Raw genomic sequence first — 10,583 nt, 5'->3', positions numbered from 1 at the left:
GTTCACTCCCCAGATGGCTGCAAGGGCCACAGCAGCACTGATCCAAAGCCAGGAGCCAGGAGCTTCTTCCAGGTCTCTCACGTGGCTGCAGGGGCCCAAAGACTTGGTCCATCTTTCACTGCTTTCCCAGGCCATAGCAGAGAGCTGGAAGGGAAGTGGAGCAGCCAGGGCTCGAACAGGTGCCCATATGGGATGCTGGCCTTGCAGGTGGCGGCTTTACCTGCTATGCCACAGCACCAGCCCCAAGTTATTTTTTTTTAAAGTTGGAAATACTTGTAATATATTTTATTCTTTAAGATTTATTTATTTATTTGAAAGGGAGAGTTAGATAGAAAAGAAGAGCAGAGAGATTTTCATCCACTGATTTACTCCCCAAATGCCTGTAACTGAGTCAGGCTAAAGCCAGGAGTCAGGAGCTTCATCCAGGTCTCTCACGGAAGTGGCAGGGGCCGAAGCACTTGTGCTATTTTCTGGTGCTTTCCCGGGGCATTATGGAGTGGGACCATCCTGAACAGGAACCAGCATCGATATGGAATGTGGTTGGATTCAACAAAAGTGTGTAGCACAGAGAGAGAGACAGAGACACACACACACACACACACACACACACACACACACACAGAAAGAGAGAGAGAGAGAGAGAGAGAGCTGAGACTGAGTCCTGCTCAGATTAAAGGGCAGTGGGGAACATCTTAAATGCTCCTCTGAAGTGTGAGTACTTAGGGTGTTTTAGGTTGTGATTTAATTTTATCAGAGGAGTTGGCTGAACCTTATTTAAAGAAGAAAAAAGAGACATGGGGGACAGGAGAAGAGCAAGGAATGATGTGGCAGGTGTTCTACCACACGACTCTGTCCGCAAAGGATTAGGTATAACCCATAAGAAAATTGACTCTTAAAGGAAAACAAAGGGCAGAAAGGATTATACAATTAAAAATAATGAAGAAAGTCTTTATTAATGATAATGAAGCTGAACAAACGTAGAGGCAGAATAATATTTTAGCATGGTATGTGGTATGCATGAGATGGGGAAATGAGATTGTCTTGTTACATTGTTTTGATTTTTAAACACGTTTGCCTGTTACTATGCAAAACAATAAGTCACACACAAACATACCTAATTAACCTGTATTCCCTGATTACTGCATCTGCTTGGTACCTGCCACACTCATCACATTTCACCTGAGTCATGCTGTGGATAAAAGAAGAGACTACAGTTTTAAGGCTATGGATCCAGCAAGGCTCAGAGAGTGGTAGGAAATGAATAATAACAAAGCCACAAATGCTTCCAGCTTGCAGCTGTGTGGGGTACATTTTCCTACATGAGGCTCTATATACAGAAAACAGAAAATCAGAATTAACATACTCTCCCACCACACCGTCTTCACTGCCCAGTATAAAATATTGTCACAACAAATATAGAGGTAAAACCCCAAACAGTGACAGGCCACGTTTATTTACTGTACAAAGAGCATGGAGTTGCTGGAGCAAGGTGCATAAGTCATGCAGAAGTTGAGGAGACCAATAAGAAAGACAGGAGCGAACAATTGCTTGTTTGCATGGAAGGAGAAGAAATATGTGAGCAACTGCAGCTATCGGTGTTTTTTCTTTTCTTTTTGGTAATTTACTCACTTTTTGCATTTTTCTTCTTTGAATGTGTTATTTTTTTAGAAATAAACCATAAGAAACAAATTTCTATTTATATAAACATATATGTATACATTTACTTACAATGTACATAATATGCTCTTTTTTGATCATAAAATAGCCATTTTTAACATAAAAAAGAAGAAGAAAAATAAAGTGATTTTTTCACTTTAAAAAGGTGGAAAATGATAATTCCCACTTAGTATTAGGAAATGAAAATATAGTCATGTAATAAATACACACATTAAGAGGTCACTGCAGACCAGGTCCTCTAGTTTGTGCTGACAAAGATGAATCAGGATGTGTTCTACCTTCCTTGGAGCTCACTGTCTTCAAGAGGAGAAAACAGTCAAACACATCTCTTCTGGGGAAGAAATGCAGGCACTGGGAAACCTCAAGGCATGGCTCTTCATGCTCTGTCACAGGTGAGACAAGAGCTAATACACAAGGCCACCTGGAGCTGACACAGAAATCATGCAAGTGTTCCCCAGGCACACTGAAAAGTTTCACCAGAAAAGGAGCAAACATAAAAGAACCCAGATGTGTTAAATGAACAGAACTATACAGCCTGTCAAAAATGCAATGTGATAAAAGATGGTACAACAGGCAGTCAATCACAGAACCCTTTCCTTTGTCCTCAAATCCAAACTGGTCACAATACTAGTCCTTTACAAGGTACTATATGCAATAGCACCTTGGGGACTCATGCAAAATTCACAAGTATGATTTTGACGCACACAACATCCCGTAGAATAGACTCACCCCTTCAGAGTTTTTGGGTCAAAGATGGATTCTAAAGCATGAGAGAAACATGGGACAGAGGCAGGTGCATCCATCCTGATTTGTCCACTGTCAAGTTCCCCCACATCTTCAGGTCTACATTTCACTTTGATGTTTGTGGAGTGATGGTGCTGAACCAGCAAGTGATTTTCAAAACTGATTTTTCTATTATTGGTTTTTCCCCATTGGAATGTTTGATGGCTGTTCAGAAACTTCTGATTTGGAGCAGGAATATATAAGTAGCTAATAGTTAGGTTTCTCAGAAGGAATCCTGGAACCCATCATAGCTGCTGTCTTTCCTGAAACCTCTGAGGCACCCAAGAAGGTACCGAGAGCCCCGCTGCATCCCTAAAACCCTTCTACACATAAACCACTGTGTACCCCAGAAGAGGCATATACCAGAACAGGCTTGAGAATACAGAACATGATACACAAATGCACCAAAATGACAGTGGTGAGAAATTTCTACACAAACCTTCATAGAATGCTTCAAATTCACTGGATGATGCCCAAAAGTGTAAATGCAAACATTTTCCCCGTCAGATAGCTGAAAACAAGGTAATTCCCCCAAGGACAGAAATTTCCCTGGCATCAGGCACCATGTTTTTCTCAGGCCCATCACAGAATACAGTGCTTGGCATTTAGTAATTACTTCATCAAAATTTTTCAAATGACAAGGTGTGATGAGAAGAAAATTGAGAGTAATTGTATTCAATTAAAATATATATAACAGAAGGCAAACATGGAAAATTTAAGTTTACTATTTTACTGAACCACCCTTCTCAATTGAGAAGAAATTAGTCTAAGAAGAAGAGAAAGATAAATCAATAAGTAAATAAACAAACACAGCATACTTCCTACCCTCAGGTCTACCAGGCCATCCAAAATCCTGGGGTGAACTTAGATTGAAGTGTGCCTCACAAAATTTTATTCCAAGGAAGTGCCACAAGAAAAATGGGCATAGCATGTGCACATCTCATTCACATGCATCAGTAAGGGAACGTGCTGATGAATGATCGTGTCTCTGACCTGTTTTATACTTTCGCATTGAAAATGATGAATTGGGAAATGAAAGCAGCTGAGACATGGCTGGAATTGCTCAGAACCTAACCCGCATATTTTACAGTTGATATTTACCTTGACCTACAAGGGCAGCCTTGACCATTCTTATTCATTAACACATCCCCTTCAGGCACTCAGACACAGATCCTGATTTTTTGGAGGTAGTAAGCAAAACTTTATTTGGTTATTGGTAAAAAAAAAAAAAAGAAAGTTAAGATCTTGTATAAAAGAAAATATGATTTACAACTCCAACAACAGTAGAGAGAGTTGATATCATAAAGGAAAAAGAAGATGTGTTGGGTGAGAAAATAGTATTGCTGTGGGGGGGGGGGGAATGTCTACAGGTATCCAAAGAGCACTGATTAGCACAAACACAAGACAAGCCATGGGCATCTGAAAGCTGGGAGAAAGCTCACAAGTTATTTATATTTGGTTTCTTCTTAATGTAAAATTCCCAAAGGAGAAGAGTTTATGCTTGTGGTACAATAATTATTAAATAGGACATTATGAGGCACTCTCCTGAACACACTCACATTACATTGGCCATGGTTATGTAGCCAGCAGTGTGGGCGCTTAACAGATATTAATGACAAGATGAATAAAGATGAATGACTTCAACTGAAAAAAAAATTGGAGCATAATATGAAGAATTACAAGGTTACTTCAAAAAGTTTGTATAAAATGGAATTAAAAGTTTATTTTGGTGATATTTTTAAATCATGTCTAGTTTATTCATGATAGGCATTTTCCATGATCCACTTGAAGACACCTCATCTTGAAATTAGTTATGAGAGAAATATGATCAGAGACACAAACTATAGAAAATTAATGGCTGTGTTGATCTACTTCTAGGTTAACTTTTTATTATATTCAGTTTTAAGTCTTGAATCAATTTCTGTCCATAAGCCTATGCCTTTTGAACCATTTCCATCATCTGAATTATGTAAATTCTTATTGTTCATTCAATAATTCATCTGTGACTCTCATATTCTTTTGTATTCACACTCATCTACACAAATATGTGTTTTCATACAAATTCATCTTTCCTTCCTCCCTTCCTCCATCTCTGTCACTCCACTCCCCTTCCCTGGCTTCTCTGAAACTTTGGAGAACAGCCTGCTGCCTTCTCTTCATTTCTCAAAGTAGAAAATTCGTCACTACAGCCAACTGATGCAGGCATTCTCCCTTCACACCAAGCCTCTTTGGGAGACCCCATGAGGAAGCGTGCATCATGTATAAATGTACCTTCACTTGCCCCTTCTTAGCCATTCAGAGGAGACTGTTCCTACAAATTATCTTAAGCATTGTGTTGATCACAATATAAATACATCCACAGACATAGAAAGGGGAAAAGAAGCCCACGTTAGATTTTAGAGGAAAAGAAAGAAAGAAAGAAAGGAAGACAAGCAGGCAGGCCAGCAGGGAGAGGGGGAGGGGGCGGAGAGATGAGGAGAAAGGGGGGTCGGCACCGCGGCTCACTAGGCTAATCCTCCACCTTGCGGCGCCAGCACACTGGGTTCTAGTCCCAGTCAGGGCGCCGGATTCTGTCCCGGTCGCCCCTCTTCCAGGCCAGCTCTCTGCTGTGGCCAGGGAGTGCAGTGGAGGATGGCCCAAGTGCTTGGGCCCTGCACCCCATGGGAGACCAGGAGAAGCACCTGGCTCCTGCCTTTGGATCAGCGCGGTGCACCGGCCGCAGCGCGCCAGCCGCGGCGGCCATTGGAGGGTGAACCAACGGCAAAGGAAGACCTTTCTCTCTGTCTCTCTCTCTCACTGTCCTCTCTGCCTGTCAAAAAAAAAAAAAAAAAAAAAAGAGAAAGGGGGAAGGGGAAGAGAGGGGGGAGAGAAGGGAGGGAGGAAAAGGAAAGGGAGAGAAAGGGAAGAGAGAGAAAGCAGGGGGAAGTGAGGAAGGCAGGCAGGAAGGGAAGAGGATCATTAGCAACCAATATGGAAAATTAACTCTGTCTTCCTTCTTTCACATTTTCATTCTGCTGAGAGAAACAAAATCATGAAGCATTAGTGCCAACAGGAAATGCCTAACACAGATGGAAATATCCTCTCGACACTACAGTAATAATATAATGTATTTCCATCTCTATTAAGAGAGCTTTATTCTCCTCCTTTTGCTGTTTTTCACTTTAACTATTAAACTAGCAGATATTCCATGTTTCTTTACTTTTCTGAGGTGCAGTGTCTGGATGCACACTGGATTTGCAAAAATAAGTCATAATTGTCTGCATAAAATTTATCAATGCATGCACATTCTTAGAAAACAGAATATGTCATTTCTAAAGCAACTGTTCCTCAGCCTAAGGGGAAAATAACTAAACTTCTTTAATTAGCTTGGCTTTTATACCTGTGGTTTTACCTTTCTATTTCCAGGCTACCAAGAATATGCAGTGTGAACATATGCACACTTCTCCCATCTGGCTCCAACACTTGCCTCACTCATTCCCTCAGATGCATAGAATATTTCTTTACCATTCATCCAGCTTCAAGGGCTAGATGCTCATTCCACAATAAAGTCAATGGACCTTCCATACAGCTCTGAAAAATAATTTTTTATTGACAGGCAGAGTTAGACAGTGAGAGAGAGAGAGACAGAGAGAAAGCTCTTCCTTTTCCCTTGGTTCACCCCCCAGTGGCCGCTGCAGCCGGTGTGCTGCAGCTGGCGCACCGCGCTGATCTGAAGCCAGGAGCCAGGTGCTTCCTCCTGGTCTCCCATGCGTGTGCAGGGCCCAAGGACCTGGGCCATCCTTCACTGCCTTCCCAGGCCACAGAAGAGAGCTGGACTGGAAGAGGATCTACCAGGACAGAATCCGGTGCCCCGACCGGGACTAGAACTTGGTGTGCCGGCACCACAGGTGGAGGAAATTTGACTACAGTACATAAGCATTGGTTTAAAAAGATTTGGTGGACATTTTTAGGGTCATCCAAATATACTTGTGAAAACCCTCTTGGAATTCTATGGGAAGAGAGCATCCCACCAACAAAGAAGCAGAGTGGGAGTCTAAAGGGAGCACAGACATGGCTCCTGTCCTTGAGCAGCTTTCATCCTCCTGAGATAAGACCCATCTACCAAGAGTCTGCCTCCAAAATGCAAGCAGTGGAGTATCACACACATACACACACAAAACTCGGGGGTGAGTGAAGGTAAACTGTCAACAACCAGACATTCTTCCTGGAGGAGGTGATATCAGAGATGTGCCTTGGATTCTAGGGAAAACCACACCAGGTGGAGACCATGGGGAGAGCAACTTCTCTGAGTACACTTGGAATTACAGGACTGTAACACAGAGGCTTGGAGAAGTAGGAGGAGGCATGGTCCTGGAAATAAGTTGGCGCCATAGAACAGAAGGATTTAAATGCCAGAAAACTTAGTTTAGATTTTAATGAGCATGGATTTTTTTTTTATATTTGTTTATTTATTTGAAAGGCAGAGTTATAGAGAGAGAGAAGGAAAACAGCTGTTTCACTCCCCAAATGGTGATGGTGGTCAGAGTCAGGAATAGCACCTGGTCTCCCACATGGATAGACTGGGTTCAAGTACTTGGGCCATCTTCCATTGCCTTCCCCCGGGGACATTAGCAGGGAGCTGGATTGGAAGCAGAGAAGCCAGGACTTTAACCAGAGCTCTGATATGGGATGCCAGTGTCACAGGCCACAGCTTAGTCTGCCACACTACAACACTGGCCCTAGTGTGGAATATTTCTACACAAAGAAATAACAGTCAAGATTGTGTTCTGGGGAGGTTTATGAAGTAGAGTGTTTCTGTACTTGTGGGATGAATTTAAATTATATTTAAATCATTGACATATATTTAATTCACAGAGGTTTGTGGGATAAAATGTCTTTGCTAAAGAACAATTGAAACTATTAATACCTTATATGTGCAGAAGACTTCAAAATGTCAAAATGAGCAAAACAATTTTTATGTTTATTGTCTTATACATTCAAAATAACCCTGTGAAGTAGGTAGTATTATTTCTGTTTATAAATAAGGAAGAAATTGATTTTAATTCACAGAACAATGTTCGTATACATCATCATTAGCAGAAACAGGATGAGAATCCAGGGCTGGTAAAACCAAGATACTTCATAATATAATTCATGTAATTCATATAATTCATGTCAATGACTGTGAATTAGCTGTCAACAAGTAAAGAAGGGCATTGGACTCTGGAAACAACAGTAAATGTAAAAGTGTGATTTAAAGAAACTGTGCCAATTTAGGAAGAAGTCATTGCTTCATTTCTGATTCCCCTGAATACAAAATTTTATTTCAACCTGAATTATTTAAAAAATAGGTAACTTAAAAGAATACAGGAGGCAAACTAACAGGAGAGAGCAATCATAACACCTTGCCCAAATTCAGTGCCATTCTCCCTGAACTTAACCTGAAATATAGCACATTTTAATTTTCTATATGTAGATCATCACTTTCCTTTTTTAGTTGTTTGACTGGAATATTTTAAAAACCTTGTCTCAAGTTCAGATATTCTTTCTTCTTATCAATCTATTTTGATGTTGAGGCTTTCAACCACATTTCTGCTTGACTTTTTGATTTCTTCATCTCTAAGACTCCCTGTTTGTCAAGATCTCTTTTTGCTGAATTTCTATGTATATAATTGTTGTAATTTTGTTAAGCTACCTGTCTGAATTTTTTATTCTTATTTATTATTAAAAAATTTATTATTTATTTGAAAGACAGAGTTACAGAGAGGCAGAGAGAGAGAGAGAGAGAGAGAGAGAGAATTTTCCATCTGCTGGTTCACTCCCTAAATGGCCTCAATGGCTGGGGCTGGGCCAATCCAAAGCCAGGTGCCAGGAACCTCTTCCAGGTCTCTCACACGGGTGCAGGGGCCCAAGAACTTGAGCCATCTTCTACTGCTTTCCCAGGTCATAGTAGAGAGCTGGATGGAAGTGGAGCAGCTGGGACTTGGACCAGCACCCACATGGGAAGCTAGCATTACAGGTAGTGGCTTTACCCACTATGCCACAGCACTAGCCTCCATCCATTTCATTATCATGCCCTACTGATGTCCATCTGAACGCACTGTTTGTACTGCAGGTGCCAGAAATCTGGGGGATTCATTAATAAACTCATAGAATTTAGAATCAAACTGAATTTTGGAAGGTAACCCTCTTCAGAGGAGAGAGAATTTTAAGTTGTTCCCACAAGATCCAGGCCCATGGTATACATGCACCTGCCCTGGTTTCCAAACACAAATCTGTGTACAGCTGTGAAAGTGGTTATAAATGTGATCAAGATCCCAAATCAGTTGGCTCTAAAAGAAGAAAGATTGTCTAGATCACCCTGGACTAACCACACGGCTCCTTTAAAAGCAGAGTCGTGCTCTGCTGGATACAGAACAGAAAAGAGACATGCTTGTTGGCCTCAGGAAAAAAAGAACACAAAAACAAAAAAACAAGCCATGAACTATCTACAGCGTCCACACAGCTAGAACTGTGGGCTGCTCCTAGGAGCTGAGAGCAGTCTCCAGGCAGCAGCTGGGAAAAAGGAGCCAACAGGAAATTGTTAGCAGCCAGTGAGCTTGGGATAGGACACTAACCCAGATGAGTACCATGCCCAAGGACACTGGACTCCAAGTCTTCAGTCCTACCCAGTTCATCCAGCATGCCCTGACTGTATGTGTAACACACAGAGCTGGAAGACTGCTCTGTGTCAACTTAAATCAGTAAGTTTGTGGCAATGTATCACAAATACAAAGGGAATGCACCGGTGTTGGTGCTGTGGTATAGTAGGCTAAGCCTCTGCCTGTGGCACCAGCATCCCATATGAGCACCAGTTCATGTCCAGGCAGCTCCTCTTCTGATCCAGCTCTCTTCTCATGGCCTGGAAAAGCAGAAGAAGATGGTCCGAGTGCTCTTCTATGTGGGAGACTCGGAAGAAGTTCCTGGCTCTTAGCTTCGGACAGGCCCAGCTCCAGTTGTTGCAGCCATTTGGGGATTGAACTTGCGAATGGAAGACCTTTCTCTCTGTCTCTCCCTCTCTCTGTCTGTAACTCTACCTCTCAAATAAATAAACTCTTAAAAAAAAGAATGCTATGTTCATTAATCACATAATGGTGCAAGAAAGATTCCACTATATGATCCAAGATCACCCCGCTGGCCAGCAGCAGATCTGTAGAACTGAGGTCTCCTAACTGCTCAAGATCACCCAGCTGGCCAGCAGCAGATCTGTAGAACTGAGGTCTCCTAACTGCTGGTATTTGGATTTCTTCTTCCCTGCCTTTGCACTCTCTCAGTTTCCTCTCTCTCTCTTGCACTGTTTTCGGGAGGCGTCTCAAACTGGATCTCTTATATTGTACATGATTCTGACTCTCCTTCCTGTGCCATAGCTGCAATTCTTGACATGGCCCTCCTGTTTGACAACACCATGTCCCAAAGACTTCCCTCTCTCCTGTCCCACTGCCAAACCCCAACTCAATATACAACAGAGCTTTTTCAGGATGAAGCCATGTGCCTGGCAGGCTAAGACCACGCTGAAAAACAGAGGCAGTGGAAACAGCCAAACAATCAGAATCACCCCATCTTGAACTCCACATGTGGGTGTCCAACACAGCACTCCACGCCCCTTCAAGAATGCTCCATGTCTTCCTTGTCACTCTGTCCTTCTTCTTCCATGTTCAGTTTCTGCACTGGGTCTACTGGTATACCGCATTGCACTTATAAATTCGTTTCCAAAATCCAACAAGTGACCTAAGAACACCAGTTCTTCCTAAGAACACCAAACAAATGGGTGATGGTCTGTATATACATATTATTAACCACTATTGTTCTCCTAATTGTTGTTAACATTTTAACATATTGACTGAAATCACTTCTGTTACAAAGTATTTTTATATTTGCCAAGCAAATAATAATAAAAATAACATTAGACAGAGATGTAAAGTACCAGTCTTTGAATATGGCAAGGCTCAGAGCCATGACCACATAAACAATTATACACATACTGAGGGCCAGTCTAACACAAGTGATGAACATATAAGGGTGAGTTCAAAAGAAAGAAGACTTCATTCATATTACCTGTGGCTAAATGGATGAAAAACAAAAGGGACCCCATCCCAAGAAATTTT

This window comes from Oryctolagus cuniculus, chromosome 8, assembly GCF_051225735.1.
Source record: "Oryctolagus cuniculus isolate XC-2025 breed Fujian yellow rabbit chromosome 8, ASM5122573v1, whole genome shotgun sequence".
NCBI lineage: Eukaryota > Metazoa > Chordata > Mammalia > Lagomorpha > Leporidae > Oryctolagus > Oryctolagus cuniculus.
The sequence above is the reverse complement of the archived record's forward strand: the minus strand, read 5'-3'. Positions refer to the sequence as shown.